Below are 26,751 nucleotides of genomic sequence, written 5' to 3'. Positions count from 1 at the left end.
AACAATGGCCGGTCTGAAGGGCGGGGGTGCTCACAGTTTGAAATCCACTGCTTTATATTAAAGTAGACATAATTGACTACACACATTGTTTACTAAAATGTTATATGACCAGGATGGGAACATTAGGTTTGAAAGTTTTTAGTTAAGATAGATGTAAATTTATAACTAACTGTGACTATTAATGTTTATTTTCCAAAATCACTCTGACTTCCTGAAAAATGTCAATATTTCTGCTGACTAATCCAGTTGTCATCAGGATAAGTGGAAGAAATGGACGGATGGCGCCAGCTGTCAGCGCTCTGCGTTAATGAATCCAATCAAATATAATTTGGCCCATCAGATAATCCCTCCCGTTTTCCACAGCCTTGCCTGTCGCTGTCGCTAGCAGAGTGATTAAAATGGATTTAAGCCGTTTGCTTGGATGTCAGTTGAAATTGTTGGTTCTATTTCTCCCATTGGCTGAATTTATTCATTTTAATGACTTTGGTCCAAAGACGAGGGTGAGGGGGTTGTCAGGAGAATCACTGAAAATAGGTTATTATCCAGCTTCCTGTCGATATGACTCTTCCTCACGCAGTTTGAAATGGATTAATTTAAGATCTCCTGACAAAAAAAAAAAAAAAATCCTGTGCAAATATTCTCTTTCACTTGGAAATCTTTCACATTGCTGTTTCTCAGCTCACAAGGTAAAACTGGCAGACTGTCATTTTTTAAAATGTAATCATTTATTTTTTTCCTATTTTTTTTTTTTCCTAATGCTAAAATGGAAAACTATTAACTACACGCTCTTTTACACTGAGTTCGAACCTCACCTGGGATAAATGCCGCCAACCAACAAAAGAATGGGGTCAGCCAAACTGATTTTTTTTTATCACATTATGTCTGAAAGAAAGCGATAAACTGTAAAAATTTAATGCAGAACCAGATCACCCCTAAAAATTTACTTCATCCATGCTCCCACTCATAGAGCAGGTAGCCTAGTGGATAAGGAGCTGGTCTGCCAATATGTAGCCCTGCTTGCTATCTGTCTGTGTCCTTGGACAAGATACTTTGTCTACATTTTCTCTGTCTACCCAGCTACAAATGGTACTAGCTTTGGCTGGGGAAATAAGCTCTATTGGATTAGCGTCCTGTTGAGGGGGAGTCCCAGACGCTCAAAGGGTCTTGGGGTCTATTTCAGACTTACTTCTTCTTCCCTATTTAACTCTTGTGTTGTGACCAGATAGCTCAATGAGATAAAGAGTTGGAATACCAATAGGGCACAGCAGTCTCGTTTGAGTGTGGGCGATAAAGGGTTAAACTATGTCACATATGACATAATTTCTGTACTTATGGGGACAGAAACATGACATTTTCTCTGAGAGTTTGGGCAAATTACATGCAAACAAAAAGAAATACAAAGAAAAAGTGACATTGCAGTGGGAAGTGGACATATGTTGCGGTTTGTTGATGACCCAGAGCTTAAACGTGTCAAGGCGGTTGTGTAGGCGAGAGAACACAGGCTGTCATGTAGGCTAACACTTACTGACATGACATTTCCCATTCGCCTCATCTTCTTTTCTCCACTGGGAACCAAAAACACTGCACTTTTCGTGACTGCTTCGGTGATTGCAGCCGAAAATAAAACTGTACACCAGAGCGGCACCAGATCTTGTCTGCAAACATAGATAGAGCTCTACAGCGAGGGTAACATTAGGAATCTACAGCAGGCCACGGAGCAGGTGATTAGAGACCCTACAAGGCTTATGACAAATGTGGGTGTGGAATCCATTAGCTTAGTGGGAAATTAGTGCAGAAAATCCACTATGGTGATAGTGCAGTTTATCTGACAGGGAGGGAAATTCAACAAGTTGAGACTGTGGCCTGCTCCCGTAGACGTGTACATAAAAATCACAGAGGATATGCTTTGCAAACTTAATACCCATTACTATATTGGATGATGTTGAAATTGAGGATGGCCCAGTGGTTGTTCCAGTAATAGCAAAGATTTCATGTCTGCTACCTACAACACGCGTGGAATGTCTCAAACCTAAACCTACTTCTAGGCATCTTATATATCTTATGCTACTCTGGAACCACCCCTAAACCCAAACAGTTCAACTGTCAACCCCACTGAGGTCCTTAGACTGGGTCTCATTAACATAAGATCACTGTCCTCAAAAGCATTGTTGATTAATGATTTAATTATAGATCATCACTTAGATATGATTGGGTTATGTGAAACCTGGCTTAAACCTACAGCTGTCCTCCCCTTAAATGAAGCCTGCCCACCAGCATATACATTTAGTTACGTCCCTCGTGATGCGAAGCAAGGCTGGGGTGTTGCTCTTATTTATAAATCAGGTTAGCTTATTAGCTGTTGGGGGTCACAAATATAACTCGTTTGAGCATCTGATTCTCCGTTCCGCTCAGGATGTTACGCATTGCCAAGGTCAGAAGAATAAAAATCAGCTGTATTACTTTGTCACTGTATATAGGCCTCCTGGCCCATATTCTGAATTCTTAGATGAATTTGGTGCGTTCATCTCTAACTTGTCAACTAGTGCAGATAACATTCTGATCATTGGTGACTTTAACGTTCATATAAATAAGCCTTCTGATCCCCTCTGCAAATCATTTATGGAAATTGTGGATGCATTAGGATTTCGGCAATGCATTCGATGCACATTAGTGGAAATACCCTGGATCTGGTTCTCGCAAGTGGTATTGCTGTCACAAATATTGACATCATGCCTCTTACATCAGTGGTCTCTGATCACTCACTTATTAAGTTTACAGTTTCGCTGCCATGTTTAGTGGAACAACAACCTTATTTATCACTGCAGCGATGCATCAACACCTCATCTAAGACTGAATTAGAAGCTAGACTGCCTGATGTCTTAGCCTTACTTTGACAAATACCAGTCAGTAGACAGACTTGTGGATAGTTTAAACTCAGTGCTCAAAACGACACTCGACATGATTGCACCACCTGTGTTGAAACCGTGCTCCCCCAAATCACAGTCACCTTGGTTCAATGATTACCTGCGTGACCTCAAGCATAAAGCAAGAGGTCTAGAACAGATATGGCGTTGTTCAAAATTAGAAGTATTCCACCTTGCGTGGCATGATGCTATCTTAGACTATAAGCATGCATTATTGGCTACAAAGCGGACCTATTACTCTGATATGATCAACAAAAACAAGCATAACTCAAAATTCTTGTTCGACACGGTGGCAATACTTATTCATGAACAACCACCTGTAGCTCGCTCTCCTTTTACAGCACAAGATTTCCTAGATTACTTTGAGAAGAAAATAGATGACATTAGGTTGAACATATCCCAGCATGCCTTAACCCAGCCACTGCACCCTGCTATTGAGGTGGGCGTCACTACTGAGGTATTACCAAGATTTACAGAATTTGATAGTATCTCTCTTGACATGCTGACGAAACTCGTAATGTCAACAAAAAGCACAACCTGTTTATTTGATCCTATACCAACAAAACTGTTTAAGGACCTGTGGCCCACTCTTGGGCCGTTTGTGCTGGAAATTATTAACCTTTCTTTAACTTCTGGATCTGTTCCTAAACGTTTCAAATCTGCAGTGATTAAACCATTACTTAAGAAACCTAATCTTGACCCTAGTGTATTGAAAACTATTGGCCGATATCAAATCTATCATTTTGCTCTAAAATTCTGGAAAAAGTGGTGTCATGACAGCTCGTAGACTATTTTACTGAGAATAATCTCTTTGAGCCACTGCAGTCTGCTTTTAGAAAATATCATTCCACTGAGAGGGCTCTCACTAAAGTGGTGATGATCTGCTTACAATGGACTTGGACACCACTACGGTTCTGCTGCTGTTAGATCTCAGTGCTGCATTTGATACAGTGGATCATCATATTCTACTTGATAGGCTGGAGAATCATTTTGAGATTACTGGGAGTGCCCTTGCATGGCTGTCGTCATACTTGACCAGTCATTGTCACTGTGTTTTGTACAGTAACACTACCTCTAACCTTAGTGACATGAAATTTGGGGTTCCTCAGGGGGTCTGTCTTAGGCCCCCCCGCTTTTCTCCCTTTATATAGGCACCCCTTGGGCACATATTGCGGCGTTTTGGGATTACCTTTCACTGCTATGCAAGATGACTCAGTTATATATGCCGATAACTGCTGGTAATCTCGTTCACATAAAATCCTTAGAAGATTGCCTTGCAGCAGTGAGAAGTTGGATGTCTAGAACTTCCTACTTTTAAACTCTGAAAAGACTGAATTGATGGTTCTTGGTCCAGTGAGACATCGGCATCAATTTGACCAATTAACACTCAGCCTTGGCTCGTGTGTCATACATCACACTGACAAAGTGAGGAACCCTGGGGTAATTTTTTGATCCTTCTTTGTCCTTTGGCCTCCATATTAGAAATCTTACTAGGGCTGCTTTCTTCCACCTGCGAAATATAGCGAAGATTCATCCCATCCTGACTATGGCTGATGCTGAGACCCTGATCCATGCGTTCATCTCTTCTAGATTGGACTACTGCAATGTTCTATTTCTGGTTACGCAGTCTAGCATTAGGACTCTCCAATTGGTTCAAAATGCTGCAGCCAGACCTTTGACACGAAGCAGAAAGTTCGACCACATTACACCCATTTTGGTATCTCTTCACTGGCTTCCTGTCCCAGTGAGATCAGATTTTAAGGTTCTGCTATTAACCTATAAAATTATTCATGGACTGGCACCTCCCTGCCTAGCTGACCTAATTAAACCTTACGTACCGGCCCGGGCTTTACGTTCTCAGGTGCAGGACTACTTTCTGTCCCTAGGGTGAATAAGAAGTCTGCGGGTCACAGAGCTTTCTCTTATCGTGCCCCTGTTCTGTGGAATGGTCTCCCTTCGTCAATAAAACAGTCAGATTCTGTGGAGACTTTTAAGTTCAGACTTAAGACGCAGTTATTTTCCCTTTCATATGGCTAGCATACTGGTAGAGTTTGTTTTACGCTTTTTACTCTTTTAATTCATGTTATTAGTAATTGGAGCGGGCCGCAGCCTCAACTTCACCTAATTCTGGGTCTTTTAGTGAAGGTTAGGGCTAGCAGCCGGCGATCACCTTAGTATTTCTTCTGTTTTTCTTGTTGATTATGCTGGCAAATTATACAGTATTTTTTGTCTTTCTGATGCCTGATTCTGTTTTTTTTTCCTCGCTGTTAAGGTGCAGTTCCATCCAGAGATGGGAGTTGTGTTTGTGTTGGCAACCCTCCTGTCCTGTGCACCAACAGCAATTCTTGTATATTCATCCGTGAATTGTTCTGTGGATTATTTCTGTAATTTATGTTTGTAGCATGGCCCAAGCAGAGGGTCACCCCTTGAGTCTGGTCTGCTTGAGGTTGCTTCCTCAGAGGGGAGTTTTTCCTTACCACTGTTGCTCTGGGGGTTGTAAGGTTAGACCTTACCTGTGTGAAGTGCCTTGAGGCAACTCTGTTGTGATTTGGCGCTATATAAGGAAAAGAAATTGAGCGGTTGTCCCCATAAATGGTCAAATCCCACGACGATATCATGCAGGTTTCAAGCGAGACTATATGTACAGCTTGGTTTTATTCCTTGTCACACGCTGTGTGTGTCCTTGGGCAAAACACATTACTGCAAATTATTTGGTTCTCACCATGAAAAAAAACCTTAAGATTTAGAAGTGTTAGGTAATTAATTTTGTTTTAAAAGTAAATTTCTTATTTTAAATGCTCAACATGCTTATTTCTAGATTTAACAATCTTAATTCAAGACTCATCTTGCTGCATGGACAGATAATTTCACTTGTTTTGAGTACCTTTTCCCTCAGATTGAGGGTTTTTAGCTTGTTTTTAGTCACCCCTTTTTTGCAGTGCATTGTCCCAATCCACCCAATCAGAGAAGGGTCCATTCCAAGTAACCTATGTTGGATTGGCATTTTGTCCAGGAGGAGTCAAAGATTCACATCCACTCCACTACAGAATTGGGACATGCACTGACACCACCGGTTCTCAGAACCTATATCGGACTTAGCACTCCCTTGCAGTCAAACACACATGTGCATACAGACCACGAGACCCATTGGAGATTATCACCACATGCCCTAGGATGAAGCATGTAGCATTCTACAACTTCCTCAGACAGGACGCCGGTCCATCGCTTAGGTTACATCTCCAACCAAGTCCCCATTTCCTGCTGGCTGGATTGGGGTGATGATGTAGATGAAGTGTCCAATGTCAAAGACAGGGAGCAAATAACCTTTGTTCTCCACTGCTCGAGGTTGAAATTCCTGCTGGATGGGTGATGAAATTACCTCAAGACCAAATTATCCAGTCCAGCTGCTCGTGTTTTCCATTAAAAAAAAAAAAATCCCATTTGGTAGTATAAATGGGTAAAAGGTGTGGGAGCTCCAGGGTGTGAATGTTTTTGTTCAGTGAGTCGGATATGAACGTGAAGCAAACAGGCATGTCGTGTCAACATGGTGTCACAAGGTAAAAAAAGGTGAAGAAATGCTGTGAAAACACCTTCGCACCTGTAGAAGTAGATCATCAGCGCACCTTGGAGAGCCTTGTAAGAGATTCGCCTCTCACCTGATCAGTGTTGAGGGGGAGAAACATTTATTTGCTTGTAATATGCGTAAATTCAGAGCGATTTTAATCTGTTTAAATGAAGGTAAGAAAGACTCACCTTTGCTGAGGAGGTGGTTATGACATTTTTCATCAAACAGAGATGTGAACGTCTCTTTTTGCTTGACCAGCTCCTCCATCAGAGCCTCCTTCTCTTCAGAATTTGGCATTTTCTTTTCAAAAAACCAACCAAAAAAAAAAAAACACATACTCTATTATTTATCTTTGCACACAAACCAAGTTGTCTGTGGAAGCTGTGGTCGTCTCCTACCTCGATATTCTCCTGCTCATGATGCAACCCGCCAAATATATTGATTTCCAGCTTTTCCCAGAAATTGAATCCGTCCACCTCCAATCCAGGAGTTCTCTCCAGCCACTCCTGAGAAGAGGTTTTATCACATTCAGACTGTGTTTATTAGCAGATGGGCTCATCCAGTCCAGTATGGATCGAGCAGACCTTGTGCAGCTAATTTATGCAAACACCGGGGAATAAAACGATCAATAGACTCAGGAAAAAAAAATAAATAGTGGATTTAAAGAAGTCCAGCTCTCATTATATTGATTCTTCACTAAACTTACAAAGTGATCACCATCTGTACTTTCCAGACGTACCTCCACTAATTTTAAGAGTGGTGGCTCCTTTTCAGCGTTGAGCAGCATCTCACTCTCGTAGCCTTTGAAATTGTCTCTGTAATAGCGTTTGTTGTATGGAACCCTCAGGGTGTCTGGGACCCCTATTTTGTTCTCCAAGAGCCGAAATTGAAGACTTTGGAAGCCGGAGGCTGCAGACAGATATTCCCTGTACATACACCCAATACTCATACCGTACTTGCACAAAACACGGGCAGTGCAGATGGGCTCATCTCATAAAAATTTTAGCGGCGAAGGCAGGATAGAGATGGCCAAAGGTTATTTCTGTGCAGCTTACCTGAAGTTGTAAAAGTCCAAGGCTGTCATTGTTTCCAGCACAGCGAACTGTTCCACCAGCAGTCTGAAGATCATTACAATCCTGTGGATGCGAGTGTTGACTTTGAGCATATTGCGCTCGTCACGCACCTGCAGTAACAGTAAAATGTAGAAGAAAATAACAATTAAAATCCAGATTTTTAAGCAGGAAAGCATAGATTTCAATGTCTGAGCCAGTATTTAATTCACTTTTATTCACATTTGCACCTGTTTTACACTTAGTTTCACAATAGAGGTGGCGTTGCCACTGTGTCTTTGTTGATTTGTCAGCAGTTATTACATAGAAAAACTAATCACTGGGTATCATGAAAGTTTATGAAAAAGTTAAAGTAGACCTGCATTGAAATAAATGTGGTCAGATTTCAGAAAGAAATAGCTGATATGTATTTATAAGACCCTTGTGAATGCAGTAAAGTAAATCTGTAAGCCCAAATTTGTAATTCAGTGGAGAAATCTTCGTTTAAAAATGACAAATTTGCAGCTAAAATTTAGCCCTCCGTGAAAACAGTTTGTACATCCGGATCATTTCCATGACGTCGGGGACAAGACGGAGCGCTCCCACCTTCAGTCCGATCCCGCATTGAAATTGATTTTATCTGTTAGTAATGTTACTGTTATACACATCCTGGTTTCAACATCCAAACGTAAGCTGCAATGAATGCGAGATACAGCTCTGCATGCTCAGATCAGCGGTGACATCGACAGTGGGCGCCGTTCTTCCCCGACGCCTTGCTCTCACTGCCTCCGATGCGCTTACCGAGTGCATGCGCTCGTTAAATTCCGCCACGGGCCACTCACACCCCCGTCTCTGCTGTGCAGTCGCAGACACGGCTCTGTCTACTGAATGGAGGTGCAGCCAACTTGGCAAAAGTCCACAGACTACGCTCGCCATTTTGATGCGGAGCGCCCGGTGACACCTGTTGCTCGCAAGGACAGACTTCTTGCGGCAAAATCCGCAGCGCCACACGTCTCGATAATCGGAGCCGCAGAGCTCCGTGGCCACTGAAAGAGGTTTATATCTTTTTAATGACTTGGATTCTTTGCGGGTCCCACCTCCGTACCCCGCGACGGTAACACCGGAGGCAAAAGACAATTTTCAATGCGACACCACTCAATCAAACGGGCATATGAAAAAGTCCCCAAAAATAATTTTCAAGCACAAATAAAAGAAATGTGTACTCACCAAGCGTACCTCAAGACAATATGAAGTTTTAAAAAAGTAGATCCTTCCGTATAAGACAATAAAAAGGTGCAGATGCAAACTGACGTAAATCCACAAATTACAGTTGGCACGCGCAATGCATGCTGGGATAGGGTCTTCTCCCTGACGTCTCGGCAGCGTCCCGGATGTGATGACAGTTTTGCGGAGGGCTAAATTTTAGCTGTAAATTTCTCATTTTTAAATGAAGATTTCTCCGTTGAATGACAGATCTGGGCTTGCAGATTTACTTTACTACATTCAGAAGGATCTTATGTGTAAATATAAGTCATTTTTTGGTCCAAAGATCTGACTGAATTTATTTCAATGCAGGTCTACTTTAAGCCTGGCATGGAATAAGATACAATTATGACACGTCTCTTATACCAATGTACACTCAACAAAAATATAAACGCAACACTTTTGGTTTTGCTCCCATTTTGTATGAGATAAACTCAAAGATCTAAAACTTTTTCCACATACACAATATCACCATTTCCCTCAAATATTGTTCACAAACCAGTCTAAATCTGTGATAGTGAGCACTTCTCCTTTGCTGAGATAATCCATCCCACCTCACAGGTGTGCCATATCAAGATGCTGATTAGACACCATGATTAGTGCACAGGTGTGCCTTAGACTGTCCACAATAAAAGGCCACTCTGAAAGGTGCAGTTTTATCACACAGCACAATGCCACAGATGTCGCAAGATTTGAGGGAGCGTGCAATTGGCATGCTGACAGCAGGAATGTCAACCAGAGCTGTTGCTCGTGTATTGAATGTTCATTTCTCTACCATAAGCCGTCTCCAAAGGCGTTTCAGAGAATTTGGCAGTACATCCAACCAGCCTCACAACCGCAGACCACGTGTAACCACACCAGCCCAGGACCTCCACATCCAGCATGTTCACCTCCAAGATCGTCTGAAACCAGCCACTCGGACAGCTGCTGAAACAATCGGTTTGCATAACCAAAGAATTTCTGCACAAACTGTCAGAAACCATCTCAGGGAAGCTCATCTGCATGCTCGTCGTCCTCATCGGGGTCTCGACCTGACTCCAGTTCGTCGTCGTAACCGACTTGAGTGAGCAAATGCTCACATTCGCTGGAATTTGGCACGTTGGAGAGGTGTTCTCTTCACGGATGAATCCCGGTTCACACTGTCCAGGGCAGATGACAGACAGCGTGTGTGGCGTCGTGTGGGTGAGCGGTTTTCTGATGTCAATGTTGTGGATCGAGTGGCCCATGGTGGCGGTGGGGTTATGGTATGGGCAGGCATCTGTTATGGACGAAGAACACAGGTGCATTTTATTGATGGCATTTTGAATGCACAGAGATACCGTGACGAGATCCTGAGGCCCATTGTTGTGCCATACATCCAAGAACATCACCTCATGTTGCAGCAGGATAATGCACGGCCCCATGTTGCAAGGATCTGTACACAATTCTTGGAAGCTGAAAATGTCCCAGTTCTTGCATGGCCGGCATACTCACCGGACATGTCACCCATTGAGCATGTTTGGGATGCTCTGGACCGGCGTATACGACAGCGTGTACCAGTTCCTGCCAATATCCAGCAACTTCGCACAGCCATTGAAGAGGAGTGGACCAACATTCCACAGGCCACAATTGACAACCTGATCAACTCTATGTGAAGGAGATGTGTTGCACTGCATGAGGCAAATGGTGGTCACACCAGATACTGACTGGTATCCCCCCCCCCCCCCCCAATAAAACAAAACTGCACCTTTCAGAGTGGCCTTTTATTGTGGGCAGTCTAAGGCACACCTGTGCACTAATCATGGTGTCTAATCAGCATCTTGGTATGGCACACCTGTGAGGTGGGATGGATTATCTCAGCAAAGGAGAAGTGCTCACTATCACAGATTTAGACTGGTTTGTGAACAATATTTGAGGGAAATGGTGATATTGTGTATGTGGAAAAAGTTTTAGATCTTTGAGTTCATCTCCTACAAAATGGGAGCAAAACCAAAAGTGTTGCATTTATATTTTTGTTGAGTGTATATGAGTATATATCGTGGTGACCAGCAGAGGTGGTACGAAGTCACCATGAAGTCACTCTCAAATCATGAATCAGCAAGTCTCAAGTCATAATGACCACCAATTGTTTGCAAGCTGATTTGAGACTTGACTTGGGACTCGCAGATTGATGACTTGAGAATGACTTGACAGTGACTTCATCCCACCTCTGGTGACCAGTACTGTTCTTGCAACCAGCCTTAACTGTCAGAAAGAAGTGTCATGTTTTCCAGAGAAGTGCAATTCAATTTTTAACACATTTCCCTTAGGGTGCGTTTAACAACAGACAGGAATGCAGTACCACATGTCCACTCAACAGCATGTGCTGTTACTTAACTTAAGGAATTAATTTCCAGGAATAAGCAAGATGGACAAACATGCAATGGACAACATATTGGATGTTATTTGAAGAAGTTTAGATAACAGAAAATGGCAGACGGGCACAGATGGTCAACACTGGATTTTTGCAAGAAGCTCTCAGCTTGTGGCGTGTGCCAAAAGGACTTTTAAATTCCAAAAATAAGCAAAATGGACAAATAAACGTGATGGACAACATACTGGATGTTATCTGATGCAGATGCACATGGATTACTGATTCACATCACTGGAAAGACTACAATTAAAAATGTGAGTTCATTTAATTTTTTTTTTTTGCCAGCATTTTGATTTTGTATTTTTACACATTGTTGTAGTGTGCTTTTATTTTTGAAGTTTCATTTGTTTAGTGCTTTATTTATTGAGAGTGTTGAATGCCCCTGCATGTGATGCCAGTCTGTCTCAAGTTACGTTACCAGCCAAGGACAATATCTGTTGATAGTCGGGTGGACTGAAACAATGCAGATAACGTGTCTTGTCCAAGGACACAGACAGAGTGACCAAAATTCGAACCCAGGTTGAATTTTGCAAACTCAACTCCTTATCCACTGCTGCTTTAATCTACCCTGAATTTCAGAGAAAAAGTAAATAAATAAATAAAATACAGGGCCACACACACGAAGAGATTAAATAAAGACATAATTTGGCCAAACATCATTCATTTAAACTTTTAGTGTAGGTGTACTTTGGGCACTTTTCTATTAAAATATTATTTGGACATCACCTCAATGGTCCTCATGCTCAGTCATACATCTGAGCCAATTTTTCCCCCAAAATGAGAATGACTGACTATGTAATAGAGTGCAACTGAGTGTCATTTTACTTTGAAGCAGCTCTTTTGTGAGCTGTCAGGGTTCTCTGATGTGCATATGGTCTTTAAGTAAACAGTTCTACCTCTGGTTGCACATTCTGAGTAATTTCAATCTTCCGCACTGCCAGTTTATATCCAAAAGATCAGTTTTCGTTGCATTCTGACTTACGTGTCCATTGATGAAGATGTCTCGCACCGAGTCAAGTTCAAACAGAATCTGTTTGAACCACAGTTCATAGGCTGAAAGAAAACATATGTTATTTCAGTAACATCATTGGTTTTACAATGCAAGCATCAGTCATTACACCTGTGCACGGAAGCACATGCGATGGTAGTGCTTCCGGTCCTGTCCGTCCATCTGTCAGTCTGTCTGTGTGAACAAAATGACTTAAAGAGTTTTGAACCAAAGAGGCCTGAGTCAATTTTTTATTTTGCAGAAATCTTATTCTCTATTTCCAGAGTATAAGTTGCATTAAAGTATAACTCACACCTTTTTTCTATATGGGAAACTCACTTTTTAAGACAGCCTTTTCCTGTGGTGGAGTTTAAGAACAATTAGGAACCTGCAGTAGCACATGTGCACACCACAGGGTGTGCTGTGACTTAATATAAGGAATATTAATGTCCAAAAATTGGCTAAATGGGCGGATAAATCTGTGATAGACAACATATTGGATGGTATTTGATAGAGGCTGTACAAGTACTGGTAGTACTAGTATTGCTTATATGTTGTTTTTGTTATTATTATCATCATCAGTATTGTTGTTGCTGTTATCTGTATTGCGATTTTTGGTGTTATTATTATTATTATTATTCATTAATTTTCTCCTGTTTATCTGGAAGAAGGTAGTGGTGGTAGCAGACAAAGCAGCTTATCCTTCACTTCCCTATCCCCAACCAGGTCCTCTAACTCTTCGTAGAGAATTCCATAGCATTCCCAAATTATTATTATTGTTGTTATTATTATTATTATTAATATTACTACTACAACCTCAATTCCAATGAAGTTGGGATGTTGTGTGAAATGTAAATAAAAACAGAATACAATGATTTGCAAATCTTCTTCAACCTATATTCAATTGAATACACCACAAAGACAAGATATTTAATGTTCAAACTGATAGACTTATTTGTTTTTGTGCAAATATTTGCTCATTTTGAAATGGATGCCTGCAACACATTTCAAAAAAGCTGGGACAGTGGCAAAAGAAGACTGGGAAAGTTGATGAGTGCTCAAAGAACACCTGTTTGGAACATTTCACAGGTGAACAGGTTAATTCTCGCATTCTGAAGAGGTTGAGAACGCATTTAGCTATGATTGCCACTCTCGCTTGTAGCCTCACAACCCACTTTTGGCTGGAGCTACGTGCACTGCAATCGTCCTCCAGAGGCTGTGAGACACGGCTTCATCATTTTGTATTCTTGGATTTGCCTGTTGTAAGTACGCCTTCCTTGCTAGATGCACGCCTTTGCTGCTGCCCTGCTGGGTATTTTCCTCTGTGCACAGTTGAAGTCATTAGCTGCTAGCTGCTAACCCTTTAGCTGTGTTGTTTTGACGAAAGCTGGCTGCTTGTTTAGTTGTGTGGCTAACCCTGTTAACTACGTGGTAGTGTGTGTATCAGAACCAGTATAGTGTACTGTGTTGGGCTTGCCGTGAGTGTTTTCTACTCCTTGAAGTACTTTCGTCTGCATTGATGCCATTTTGCTAAGTTGAACAGCTCCGCTAGCAGCTACTGTTGTCGTTGCTGTAAGTGACTTAGCACTTGGGCTGTGAGTATTTTGGCTGTGTGCATCATGTTATGGCTGTGACTGTGAGCGATTCACGCTCTGTGCCTCGTGTTACGGCTGTGACTGTGAGCGATTCACACTCCGTGACTCGTGTTACGGCTGTGGCTGTGAGCGATTCACACTCCGTGACTTGTGTTACAGCTGTGGCTGTGAGCGATTCACACTCCGTGACTCGTGTTACAGCTGTGGCTGTGATCGATTCACACTCCGTGACTCGTGTTACAGCTGTGACTGTGAGCGATTCACGCTCTGTGCCTTGTGTTAGCATTACGCTGTGAGCGATTCATGCTCCGTGCCTCATGTTATGGCTGTGACTGTGAGCGATTCATGCTCCATGCCTTGTGTTAGCATTACGCTGCGAGTGATTCATACGCTGTGAGTGATTCACGCTCCGTGTCTTGTTTTACGACTGTGGTTGTGAGCGATTCACGCTCCGTGCCTTGTATTAGTTTTACGTTGTGAGTGGTTTACGCTTCATGCCTTGTGTTGCTATTTACACTGCATGTGATTCACGCTTTGTTTTTCTATCTGTAACCGTCAGGGCTTGTGTTAGCCATCTGCATGCAGTTCACAATGTTGTCAGGGCCTTTGTTGCATGGCTGTAGTACCTGTTTGGCTCCCTTGAGCCCAGGTGATGGACATATGTTTTGCCCCTCGTGTCTTGGGATCGGACACCAGAAGGAAGCCCTGATTGGCGATGCCTGCCTTAATTGTGCCAGTATGCCACTGGCAGAGAGGTCTGCTAGACTCACGGTATTGGAAAGTGGGATGCCTAGTGGGACTTTGGCCTCCAGCCCCAGGAAGGAACCAAAGTGCTGTAAACGCCCACATGCAGGGACCCCTTCTGCTAAGAAAGTTACTCATGACCATGCTTTGGCTGAAAAGGTTGAAATGTTGACTTCTGAGTTTGCTCAGATTAAGTCCTTGCTTCTGAATCTACAGCCTAGGGATGCCGTAACAGTTCCTGTTGTCCCTAATCAAAGTCTTTGAGGGAGGCAGAGGTCGATGATGCTTACTCAAAGTCTTAGTGATGCCTCACTCCAAAATTTTGCTTATGTGTCCAGAGAGCTTGGCAGACTGATGTCGACCCTTACCATCACTAGACGTCAGGTGTGGCTTGCACAGTCCCCCTGTCCAAATCCTGCAGTGGTACACTCCGTTCACTGCCGGTTCTTCCAGGCCAAGTATTTGGACCTGCAGCCCAACAAACTTTGGAGCGTGCTGTTGAGGCTAGTGAATCTCGGTGACAATTTGGTGACTTACACCAGTCTTCCAGGCCTCAGCCAGTCAGACGTGCTACAGCTTTTTTTTGCAGTTGAGGGCCAGCTCTCCCAGCAACCGGCTTTTCAGAAGCCTACGGGCAGACCCCTGAGAACTGAATGGTTTCACAGAGCTTCCAGTAATTGCGCCCAGATGTCCTCAGGGATGCGAGGCAGAAGTGGTCGGGTCTGACTGCCAATGTTTGGCCCCCAGCCATTTTTCACTAAATCATCTCAGGCACTGGGAGGCTCAAGTTCAAGACCCATGGGTGATTTCAACCTTGTTCGAGGGTTACAGAATTCAGTTCAGATGTCCTCCTCCAAAGTTCAGTGGGGTGAGGATGACCGTTGTTTCCGACCCAGTGCAGTCTGCCGCCCTACAACGGGAGATTTTGGAACTCCTGGAGAAGGAGGCCATAGAGCCAGTTCACAGTTCAGATCAGTTCAGGGGGTTCTATTCAATTTACTTCCTTGTTCCAAAGAAGGATGACGGCTTTCATCCTATCCTCGATCTCTGACGTCTGAATCATTATCTCAAGGTGCTGCAGTTTCACATGCTCCGCACAGTAAACGTCCTTCAAGCTATCACACCGGGAGACTGGTTCACAAGTGTCGACTTAAAGGACGCCTATTTCCATGTGCCAGTGGTGCCTCGTCACATGCAGTTTCTCCGCTTTGCTTTCGAGGATCAGGCATACCAGTTCAGGGTGCTTCCTTTCGGCCTCTCTCTCGCCCCTCGTACATTTACCAGATGTATGGCTGCAGCACTAGCCCCCATGAAAGCTCTCGGATTAAGAATCCTACCCTACTTAGACGATTGGCTTGTCTGCACTCCAACTTAGGAGCAGGCGTACAACGACGCAGCTCTTCTACTGAACCATGTGTCTCAGTTAGGACTCACAGTGAATTTTGCAGAGTTCTCTTGTTCCCAGTCAATCAATCAATCAATTTTTTTTTTTATATAGCGCCAAATCACAACAAACAGTTGCCCCAACAAACAACCTTCATCGGCATTGCCATCAACTCCCTAACTATGACTGCATCACCATCCCCGCAGAGAGTGAACGATGTAATTCATCTCATCTCACACATTCAACGGGCTGTGACACTGTCTTTTGGTTTGCTGCTCCGGTTGATGGGCAGACTGACTGCAAAGTCGCTAGTGGTACCTTTGGGACTTCTGTTCTTGCATCCCCTACAGATTTGTATCAACAACCTAGGCCTCAACTCAAAGATGCATCAGCACAGGCTTGTATGACTCTCCAACCAGTGCCTTCTGCACCTCAGACCCTGGGGGAACGTAGACTTCATCTGCAAGGGTGTCCCTCTAGGCTCCATCCCTTGTCATCGAGAGGTGGTTGTTACAGATGCATCACTCAAAGGTTGGGGGGCCGTGTGGAATCACAGGATGGTGAGGGGTGTCTGGAGTCCTCAGGAGAGACTTCAACACATAAACATGCTGGAGCTTCGCGCTGTGTGACTGGCTCTCAAGCATTTCCTCCCAGCCCTGAGAGGAAGACATGTTCTTGTCCGGTCGGACAACACATCTATAGTCTACCACGTAAACCATCAGGGAGGCACCAGGTCCAGTCACTCCCTGGCAGAAGCTCGGAGGCTTCTCCTATGGGCATTGCCTTGCCTTCAAAGTGTCAGAGCAGTTCATCTGCCCGGCGTACAGAACAGTGCTGCGGATTTACTCTCCAGAGAGAAACCACCCCCGGGAGAGTGGAGACTGAACCTGATTGTGGTCCAGATGGTCTGGCAAAATTATGGAGTAGCGGAAGTGGACCTCTTCGCTTCAAGCACCTCAACACATTGCCCATGGTGGCACTCCCTTTCGGAACCAGACAGCCCGCTGGGGCAGGATGCACTGGCTCACCCGTGGCCGGACTGCCTCCTTTATGCCTTCCCCCCTCTTCCACGGCTAATGTTGACACTGCACAGGATAGACGAAAGCAGCCACAGGGTGCTGCTCATTGTGCCGTTCTGGCCGGCGAGGATTTGGTTTCCCATGATTTACAAGCTCCTCGAGAGGGAACCTTGGGCTCTCCCGGAGAGGAAGGATTTGTTGTCACAGGTACAGGGGAGGATTTGGCACCCTTACCCAGAACGCCTTCGACTGTATGTGTGGCCTTTGAAGGGCCGGACTCCTTGTTAAGTTCTTGTGACCAGGCTGTTGTTCCAACTATCCTTAACTGACTTGCTGCTTCTACTAGGGCTTTGTATGGCAACAGATGGAAGCTGTTTGCGTGGTGGTGTGAGAACCAAAAGTTAGACCCGGAGTGTTGCCCTGTGCCTATTTACAAGAACTGCTGGAGAAAGGACTTTCTGTCACTACCTTGAAGGTTTATGTTGCTGCAATCTCTGCCCGGCACGTCTACGTTGATGGCCGGTCAGTGGGTTCACATTTCTTAGTGTGTAGTTCTTTGAAAGGTGCTCTACGTTTGCGGCTTCCAAGGCTTGCATGCGTACCTTCATGGGACCTTCCACTATTGCTGGAGGGTTTAAGCTTATCTCCTTTTGAACCAGTTGAAAGTGCTGATCAAAAAAAGGGTGTCAGTGAAGACTGCCTTTCTATTTGCACTATCTTCGGCTAAGAGGGTGGGAGAGCTCCATGCCCTATCAGTCGCTGAGGACTGTTTGCAATGGAATTCTGATGGATCTGGGGTTATGCTGTGGCCTAATCCATCCTTTTGACCTGAGAGAATTTCAACCTTTCATGTGAACCAGCCAGTTTCCTTGGCTGTGTATGCCCCGCATTCTGATCCAGGATTGTCTGTCTCACGTTCCCTGTGTCCTGTTCGAATGTTGAAACGGTACATTAGTGCGACTGCTGAGATTCGGAAAACAGATGCCCTGTTTGTGTGTTACGGTGATCACAAAAAAGGCTGTGCTGTCTCAAAGCAGTGACTTTCACATCAGGTCGTGGTTGCCATTTTACAAGTATACAAGTCCAGGGGTCTTCAGCCTCCTAAGGTTACGTGCCATTCCACCAGATGGGTGTCCACCTTCTGGGCTGCACTGAGAGGTGTTCCTTTGAGTGATATTTGTGCTGCTGCTATGTGGGCTTTGTCCTGTACCTTCGCCCGCTATTACAGACAGAATGTGGCCGCTCCTCCTGCAGTGACTTCGGCGGTGTTGTCTGCCTCCACTCCCCACTGCTGATGCTAGGTGAGTGTGACACTTCATGACCTTGTTGGTAATAAGTCATCCAGGTGCTAAAGCACCACCCTCTAGTGGTCACCCCTCTGGTGGAATTCCGGATGACCGCCAGAGTTGCTTGTCACTCAGAGTCTTGCGAGTTCATTCTGAAAAGAAGAGAGCGCTGGGTGCGTCTGGCATATATAAAGACAACCAGTGATGTCACCCAGGTCACATCCAGTGGCATAACTTTGTTGGTATATATTTTCGACCTCGCTGTGCTTGCGCACATGTAGTTATCCAGGTGCTAAAGCACCGCCCTATGGCAGTCATCCGGAATTCATTCATTTTTTTCATGCAGATGTTCACAAAGTGGTGATCCTTGCCCCATCTTTGCTTGTGAACGGCTGAACCTTTTGGGGATGCTTCTTTTATACCCAATCATGACACTCACCTGTTTCGAAACAGGTGTTCTTTGAGCATTCATCAACTTTCCCTGTCTTTTGTTGCCCCATCCCAACTTTTTTGAAACATGTTGCAGGCATCCATTTCAAAATGAGTAAAATATTTGCACAAAAACAAAGTTTATCAGTTTGAACATTAAATATCTTGTCTTTATTGTGTATTCAATTGAATATTGGTTGAAGAGGATTTGCAAATCATTGTATTCTGTTTTTATTTACATTTTAGCAACATCCCAACTTCATTGGAATTGGAGTTGTATTTCAGCAAGACAATGCCAAGCCACATTCTGCACGTGGGCCTTTCACACTGATGGGCCTTTCACACTGAATCCGTCAGGCCAATCCGTCAATGCATGGAAATCCGTCGGATCCGTCAGAAAACGCATCCGACGCATGACGCCAGACGTGTCGCTTTGGAAGCGGCAAAAAAAAAAAAGGTGGGGGGCGGAGATTGCCACATCACACTCTGGCTGGTTCCACAATCTGAAAAAGTTCAGTGATTGCCATCTTGAATTTGCGTCGCCTGAACTACAAAAAAAGCTTTAAAAAACAGCAGTAGAACGATTCTCCCATCACCCTGCTGGGTGATGGAGCAAACCCACTCAGTCCGAAATCTCCCACTTTTTGGATATATGCGAAGTCCCAGTTTGCCCAACGGAGTTTAGTTCTGCAGCTTTATCGAGGTGAGAATAATGTAAAAATAAAACGTGACGTTTACTGAACTGCTTTGAAGGTTTAATGATCGGCTAACGTTAGCGTAGCCTTTTAGCAGAGTTGATCTGAGTGAACACTTTAATTTCTAAATGGTTCAGTCTTTTTATTTTTTACCAAATAAAGCTACAGCTTTTTTCAGACACCACAAAAGCTCAACTTTAAATAACATTTTTTCGGGCATTTTTTTTTTCCATCGTTTTTTTTTTTTTTTTTTTGTCCCGTTTTTTCCCCTTTTTTATATATATATAAACTGTTTAGTGTTTCTTTATATTTAAAGAAATATTTTTATTTGTCCCAATCTGGAACATTTGCTGTGCAGACAACCAAACTTCCATTGATGAGCTGAACACCATGAAGTCTAGTCGAAAGAAAACATCTCTGCTTTTCAGCAACACCACCAGAGTTCAAAGCTGCAGAAGAGACCTTCATCTGGTCCCGAGAATCCAGCAGAACATCACCTGCTTCTAAATAAAAGGCTCCTTCAACAGCAACTATTTTATTATTTTTTTAAAAAGCTGTTTCATTTTATATTTTAACAATAAATGAGCAGATCATTAAAAATGTCCACGAAATCAAAGTCAAAAGACATTTGCACTGGTAGAAGCTCTCCACTTATTGTGCTCAAATTCATAGTTTAGAAATGACTCTGTCCTGATAACATTAAAGGCAATTACATATTTTGGCGAAATTACACGTTGAAATGACTATATATATATATATATATATATATATATATATATATATATATATATATATATATATATAAATCATCATGAGGTTTATGTCACAGAAATCCTACTTTACAATCACACTGCAGTCATTGTTAAATTATTTCCTGTTGCATTTATAATAAACATTAGTATTTATTTACAGTGTCTATTTTTCTGGTTAAAATGAGATATAAATAATCTACCAGACTTAAAAAAAAAATGTACAAATTTCCATGTTATTTTGTCTAAAAATAAATGTCCGAGGTGCCTTATGTTAAACAAGAAATGAAATCATCTGAAATAACAGGTGGTTTTAATTTACAGACTAAAGGTTTCTAAAGAATCATTTATTGATTTATTTAGCTATTTTAATTACAAGTGTTCTAAACTTTTTTTTTTTTTAACAGTAATCAGAAATAATGAGGTAACAACAACAAAAAACATTTCGAAGGATTTTTCTTCAGAAAACTGCTCCATAAATGAGGAGTCCTGTGACATGTATGTTTTGCACAGATCAGTGGTTTCTGTACCGTCCATTTTGTAGAGATCAGTGGTTTCTGCCACCCGTCTTCCGTGTTTTGGCCTGACGCGTCGTTCCTATTGGACAATGCAAAGGTACGTCACAGCTCAGCAAGTCGGAAGTTGGATTGGATTGAACTTTGACTCCGTCAGCCTGCTGACAAGCGGCAGTGCGCGCTCCCGTCAGATGCGTCGGTTTATGGGCCTTTCACACGTCAAATGCATCAAAAATCGGTCTGAAAAGCATTATTTTCAATGAGACGCGTTGCGTTTTAGATGCGTCAGATACGTCGCGTCAAAAGCCGAGCTAAGAGTGCGGGTACTAGACTGGCCTGCCTGCAGTCCAGACCTGTCACCCATTGAAAATGTGTGGCGCATTATGAAGCGCGAAATATGACAATGAGACCCCGGACTGTTGAACAACTGAAGTCCTACATCAAGCAAGAATGGGAAAGAATTCCACCTACAAAGCTTCAACAATTGGTATGGTATGGTATGATTTTATTTCTCAGGGACAGTGCACAATAATACATTGACCTAAAAAACAGGAAAGATGCATTGTGCCAGGTTATAGCAAAAATACTAATTTCCACCTGTAGTCCCTGGACAGGTTGATGTCTAACTGTGAGTGACAGAGTTTGTAAGTGAAAAGAAAATCCATTTAGCACAAAGACTATTCATACTGTAAACATATCATACCTCGCCCCTCAAATATACCATTCATAAAAACTTTCAACATTTTACCAATTCACAGACATATACAAAAGATATCACTTTGTTCACACTCACACTCACACTCATATATATATATATATATATATATATATATATATATATATATATATATAGTCACACTTTTCAAACATCTTCACGCTATACTCTCACACATAAACACATACATACATCATATATACAAATCATACTTTTCAGACACCTGCACTCTGTGCTCTCACGTGCACACACTCTCATACACATACATTCATCAGTGGTGGGTGCAAACTTGCTTTGATAAAAGCCATTTCTTTGTCAGCTGTGCAAAGGTTGGAAAAGTTGTACATTTCATTATGTCGTTTGGTAAGATATTTCACTGACTAGAGGCAACAACAGAAAAGGCATATTTGGCAAAAGAGGTCCTACATTTAGCGATGCATTAGTGTCCTCAGTTCCCAAACGCTTATTGAGTGTTGTTAGAAGGAATGGTGATGTAACACAGTGGTAAAATTACCACTGTCCCAGCTTTTTTTAAACATGTTGCAGGCATCCATTTCAAAATGAGCAAATATTTGCACAAAAACAATAAAGTTTATCAGTTTGAACATTAAATATCTTGTCTTTGTGGTGTATTCAATTGAATATAGGTTGAAAAGGATTTGCAAATCATTTTGTTTTTTGTTTTTTTTTACATTTTACACAACGTCCCAACTTCAATGGAATTGGGGTTGTATTATTATTGTTGTTATTATTATTATTATTATTATTATTAGTTGTGTTGTTATCAATATTATTATCTGTATTTTATTTATGCCTGATCCTGTCAAATCTCAGAAGTGAAACAAATAGTCCCTGATAAGTACTCATACATGGTTGGGAGACCACTTGGGAAGACCAGGAGCTGTGTGTATTTCTCCACATAGAACTTGAGCAGCACCAGGAAGGGCATCTGGTGTAAAATCTGTGCCAAAATCCCAGTGCAGGTCTGTACTTGAAATGCCGTGGTGACCCCGAGCAGCCAAAAGAAAACAATAACATTATTATTATTTTGCTATTGGAATCACTGTTGGTTTTCTTCTTCCAGTTGTTGTTATTATTGCCATTATTGTTATTTTGAAGGTCTTAAATAATGTCGCTATTTGGGCATTCCCCAACCTTTATATTAAAGTATTCAATGATTCCAGTGTGTGTATGTATATCTGTGTGCATAGAAATCTTATATTTCTATTAATGTGAGTAAAACTATGCTTCAACATAAACAAAAGCAAGCAGGGTTTAGCCTTTTAAGAAAAGATTAAAGTGAATAATTTGCCTGAGCGCATAAACTTAACGCCACAAGGACGTAAACTTGTTTTGTCGGCGTAAAGCTGGTTTTACCTTGATGAGTGACGATGAAGAGGTGCTCATCGTGGATTTTATTCCCCTTCACTTCACTCTGCAGTACCTGGGCTGAGAGCACTTTGTTGAGCTGAGTGTTGCAAAGAAATAAATCACTTAAAAAGGCAAACTTGAATACAAAGAGACACGCAAATCCTTATCCAGCATTTTACAAAGCAGAGAACACAAATCGCTAAAATGTTTGATGGTTGGTGTTTTGCACCTGCAGGTAATCGCTGTAGATGATTCCTCCTTTACTGGCCTTGTTAAGTCCCACCTGAGCAGCATCTTCATCCTCGTCTGTGCTGGGAGGCTTGTTCTTAAATAACCTGCAGCGTGAACAGAGAGAGCCTGAAGTTTACTTGGTATTGTGTCAGCCACCTAAAGTGCCCCAAGTGGAGAACAAATCAAATTGGGGGGTTGGGGGGGGGAGGCAATTACAATTGAGGTAATACAAGATCCTTGAACCTACAAATGCCTCTTCTCAAAGTATGGACATCCACTCATTCTGGTCTAGATCAGCTCCAGCAAAGACGTGTTCCTCGCGATCGTCGCCTGAAAAAAATACTAAAGTTAGATTTGGCACAATTCATATTTTTAAAGCTTGGCTTCATCCAATCACATATTCGTGTTGACTCACCATCCGGTCCGCCTCTGTTTGTCTTCTGGAGTCATTGTTTACCTTGAAACAAGTTTTTGGACTTTACCTACTGGAAGCACAACTGAGGACTCATTGACTAAAATCTTTAAAATAAGGTGTTTTTTTTGTTTGTTTTTTACATTCTCCACACATTTTGTGTTACCACCACATGTTAGTATTTTAAAATCATGGTTTCATTCAGTGTGGAGATTCTCAGATGGTGAAATACATCAAGGTTACTGCATTTTGAAGCAGCATAGAATGTTGCGGAAGAATCCAAAATTTAGTTTTTTAATCTGAGTTGGTTTTGATGGACTAATTGGTGGAATTTAGGGCACCTTTTGTCGTATTTTTTGGTCTCCCTGTAGAACCGGAGCCACCTTGTGTTTTAAAAAACCACATCAAGATCAGAAAACCTCAACTCACCCTTTACATGTATCACAATAAAAAGTTAAATTTACATTTGGTAGCTATAAATCACAACGAATAAAAGTAAACCAAGTTTCATGAAAGCCGTAACTGTTAGTGTAATTTTGTTTTAGTGCTGTCTGGTTCTTGTTCTTGTTGATGTTAAGTTTGTATGTCGTCCTGATCTGCAAACATTTGCAGTTTGATTAATGTTTACTGCCATGAACGTCATCTGAGGTGTGTGTTCGCAAGGGTTTGGTATGTGTGTGAATGTTTTGATAACATGATATTATTGTGTCTACCAAAATTTTTGTAATTTTTTTATTTGTTTCGAGTCAGACAGATGAGGAAAACTCATGAAGATGGCATTCTGTCATTTTGCACATTGGATTCTGTGAATGTTTAATGGCAACGTGCCAATCTTGTGTTGTCCTTTAATTTTGTTGGTATGGTCATAGCAGTTGGTCACCCCACTGAGTCTGAATGAAGCCAGTGTTGACCTCATTGGTTGTACTTAAGGCAATGACACTTACAATCCAGCCTCAGTATGCCATTATGGTAGCGATAGGTAGGAGTCAATATATATAAATGCTCTGATCATACTGAAAGTATACCACATTATTTGTCTGATTCAAAAAGACATAGTTTGGACTTTCTATGACTGAATGTTTCAGAGTTATGAGATAAAAACAGCAAAAATGGGTGACATGCTAATAGGATTAATAATTGGAACTAGCATGTTGCCCTTGGTGTGGTAATTAATTATGCAAATTATCTTTAATGATTTTAACTGAAAGTGAAGGAAATTGAGAATTATTTTGTAAATAATTGTATTTATTATTTGGCACATTTAGATGGTCATGTTTTACAAGTGACATGGTTGAGATATCTTGTCTAGTTACCAGGGACTGATTAATGGTGATATCAACATTCATTGTTCACTGTTGTTACTTAATATCTCAAATTTCTCCACAAATATTAGTCCTATCACCTTTCCCTTTTCGCAGTGTTCATCCTTGACCCAAAATACATGAGCATGTCAAATGTCAGATCCCTCCAGTTTTTCCACGACTGTTGTTAGAAACATGCACTCACGTACACAGAGCACACTTCGCTTTTATTATATAGATGATTTGCCACCCCCTGCTGGTATGGCATGTGAGTCCAGAATTTAATTAATGTCCATTGTTTACCGTTGTTACCTAATATCCCCAATTTCTCCAAAAATATTAGTCCTATCAGTCCTATCATATCCTATCCTATCAGTCCTATGCTATCGGTGGAGTGTCCTTGCCTCAAGTGGAAGAGTTTAAGTATCTCGGGGTCTTGTTCACGAGTGAGGGACGGATGGAGCGTGAGATTGAGATCGGTGCAGCATCTACAGTGATGCGGTCGCTGTATCGGACCATCGTGGTGAAGAGAGAGCTGAGTAGGGGGGCAAAGCTCTCGATTTACTGATTGATCTACGTTCCGATCCTCACCTATGGTCGTGAGATTTGGCTCATGACCGAAAGAACGAGATCGCGAGTACAAGCGGCAGAGATGAGTTTCCTCCGCAGGGTGGCTGGGTGCTCCCTTAGAGATAGGGTGAGGAGCTCAGTCACTCAGGAGGAGCTCGGAGTCAAGCCGCTGCTCCTCCACATCGAAAGGAGTCAGTTGAGGTGGCTCGGGCATCTTTTCCGGATGCCCCCTGGACGCCTCGCTGGAGAGGTGTTCCGGGCACGTCCCATTGGGAGGAGGCCCCGGGGAAGACCCAGGACATGCTGGAGGGACTACATCTCTCGGCTGGCTTGGGAACGCCTTGGGGTTCCCCCGGAGGAGCTGGGGGAGGTGTGTGTGGATCGGGAGGTCTGGGCGGCTTTGCTTGAGCTGCTGCCCCTGCAACCCGACTCCGGATAAAGCGGAAGAAAATGGATGGATGGATATTAGTCCTATCAACTTTCCATTTTTTTGCGGCATTCATCTTTGACCCAGAATACACAATTACACCAAACGGCAAATGTCAGCTCTCCCCATTTTCTCTGTGATCAAGTTACACTTGCACACACACGTGTACAAAGGCCACTTGGCTTTTAATATATAAATGGTTTCGACTGTGTGGAATGTGGAATCACTCGTCTTCAATGTAATGTCAAACAATTCAACATCCATTGGTTTCTACGATATAAGACGTGTTACCTCATAATTTGACAAGCCTAACGTGGTGCAAAATGTTCATTTTAAAATCATATTAGCTTAACCAATAATTTGCATGCCTTTTTACCAAAATTTGAGCAACTATAATATTTGACCGCCTGTAAAAACTGTAAATGACTTATCACCATTTTTGCTTCTTCTCTCCCCCTGCCAAATATTCAGTCCCAGATACTCCAAAGTATACTTTTTGGGATCTTTATGAGCAGACTAATAATGCAGTATGCTTTTCAATATGACTGGAGCATTTTTAAATGTTGGTCCCTGTGTAAACCTGGCTATAGCTGCTTTTTTTTGCGGCGGGGTGGTGGGTTACGGGTCTATATGTTGCTAACCTTATGTCGTGGCGCGGAATCTGTCACAGTTGTCAGCGTTGTCCATTTATTGCGATATCTCAAAAACTGTCTAAATTTTTTCTAATTTGGCAAGGGCGTAATTATGGGTCACTGAAATGATTCCTGTCTAAAAATATATTTGGAGATTTGTTTGTGTGGAAATGGTGGCAATTTTTATGCCAAAAATAGCCATTTTGAGCACTTAAAGGCAATTTTCTCAAAAACTAACTTTTTCTAACTGGTCAAGGGCGTACTATGGTTCGTTGACATATTTCACATCAAAAAAATAATATGAGTGAAGCACTTTGCAACGGCGCTAAGCTCTCTCATGGTACAGGGAGTCCCAAACAGGAAGTGCCAAATTTTGATTCCACAGTGAAACAGGAAATTTCAAACATTTCCTGGATTTACACTTTCTGGATTGACAGACAAGATCCCATGGAATCTCATGGGAACTCAATGGCAAGTTCCCACTGAAATAGGAAG

The sequence above is a fragment of the Thalassophryne amazonica genome, chromosome 11 (assembly GCF_902500255.1).
Source record: "Thalassophryne amazonica chromosome 11, fThaAma1.1, whole genome shotgun sequence".
NCBI lineage: Eukaryota > Metazoa > Chordata > Actinopteri > Batrachoidiformes > Batrachoididae > Thalassophryne > Thalassophryne amazonica.
This window is presented reverse-complemented; position numbering follows the sequence as displayed.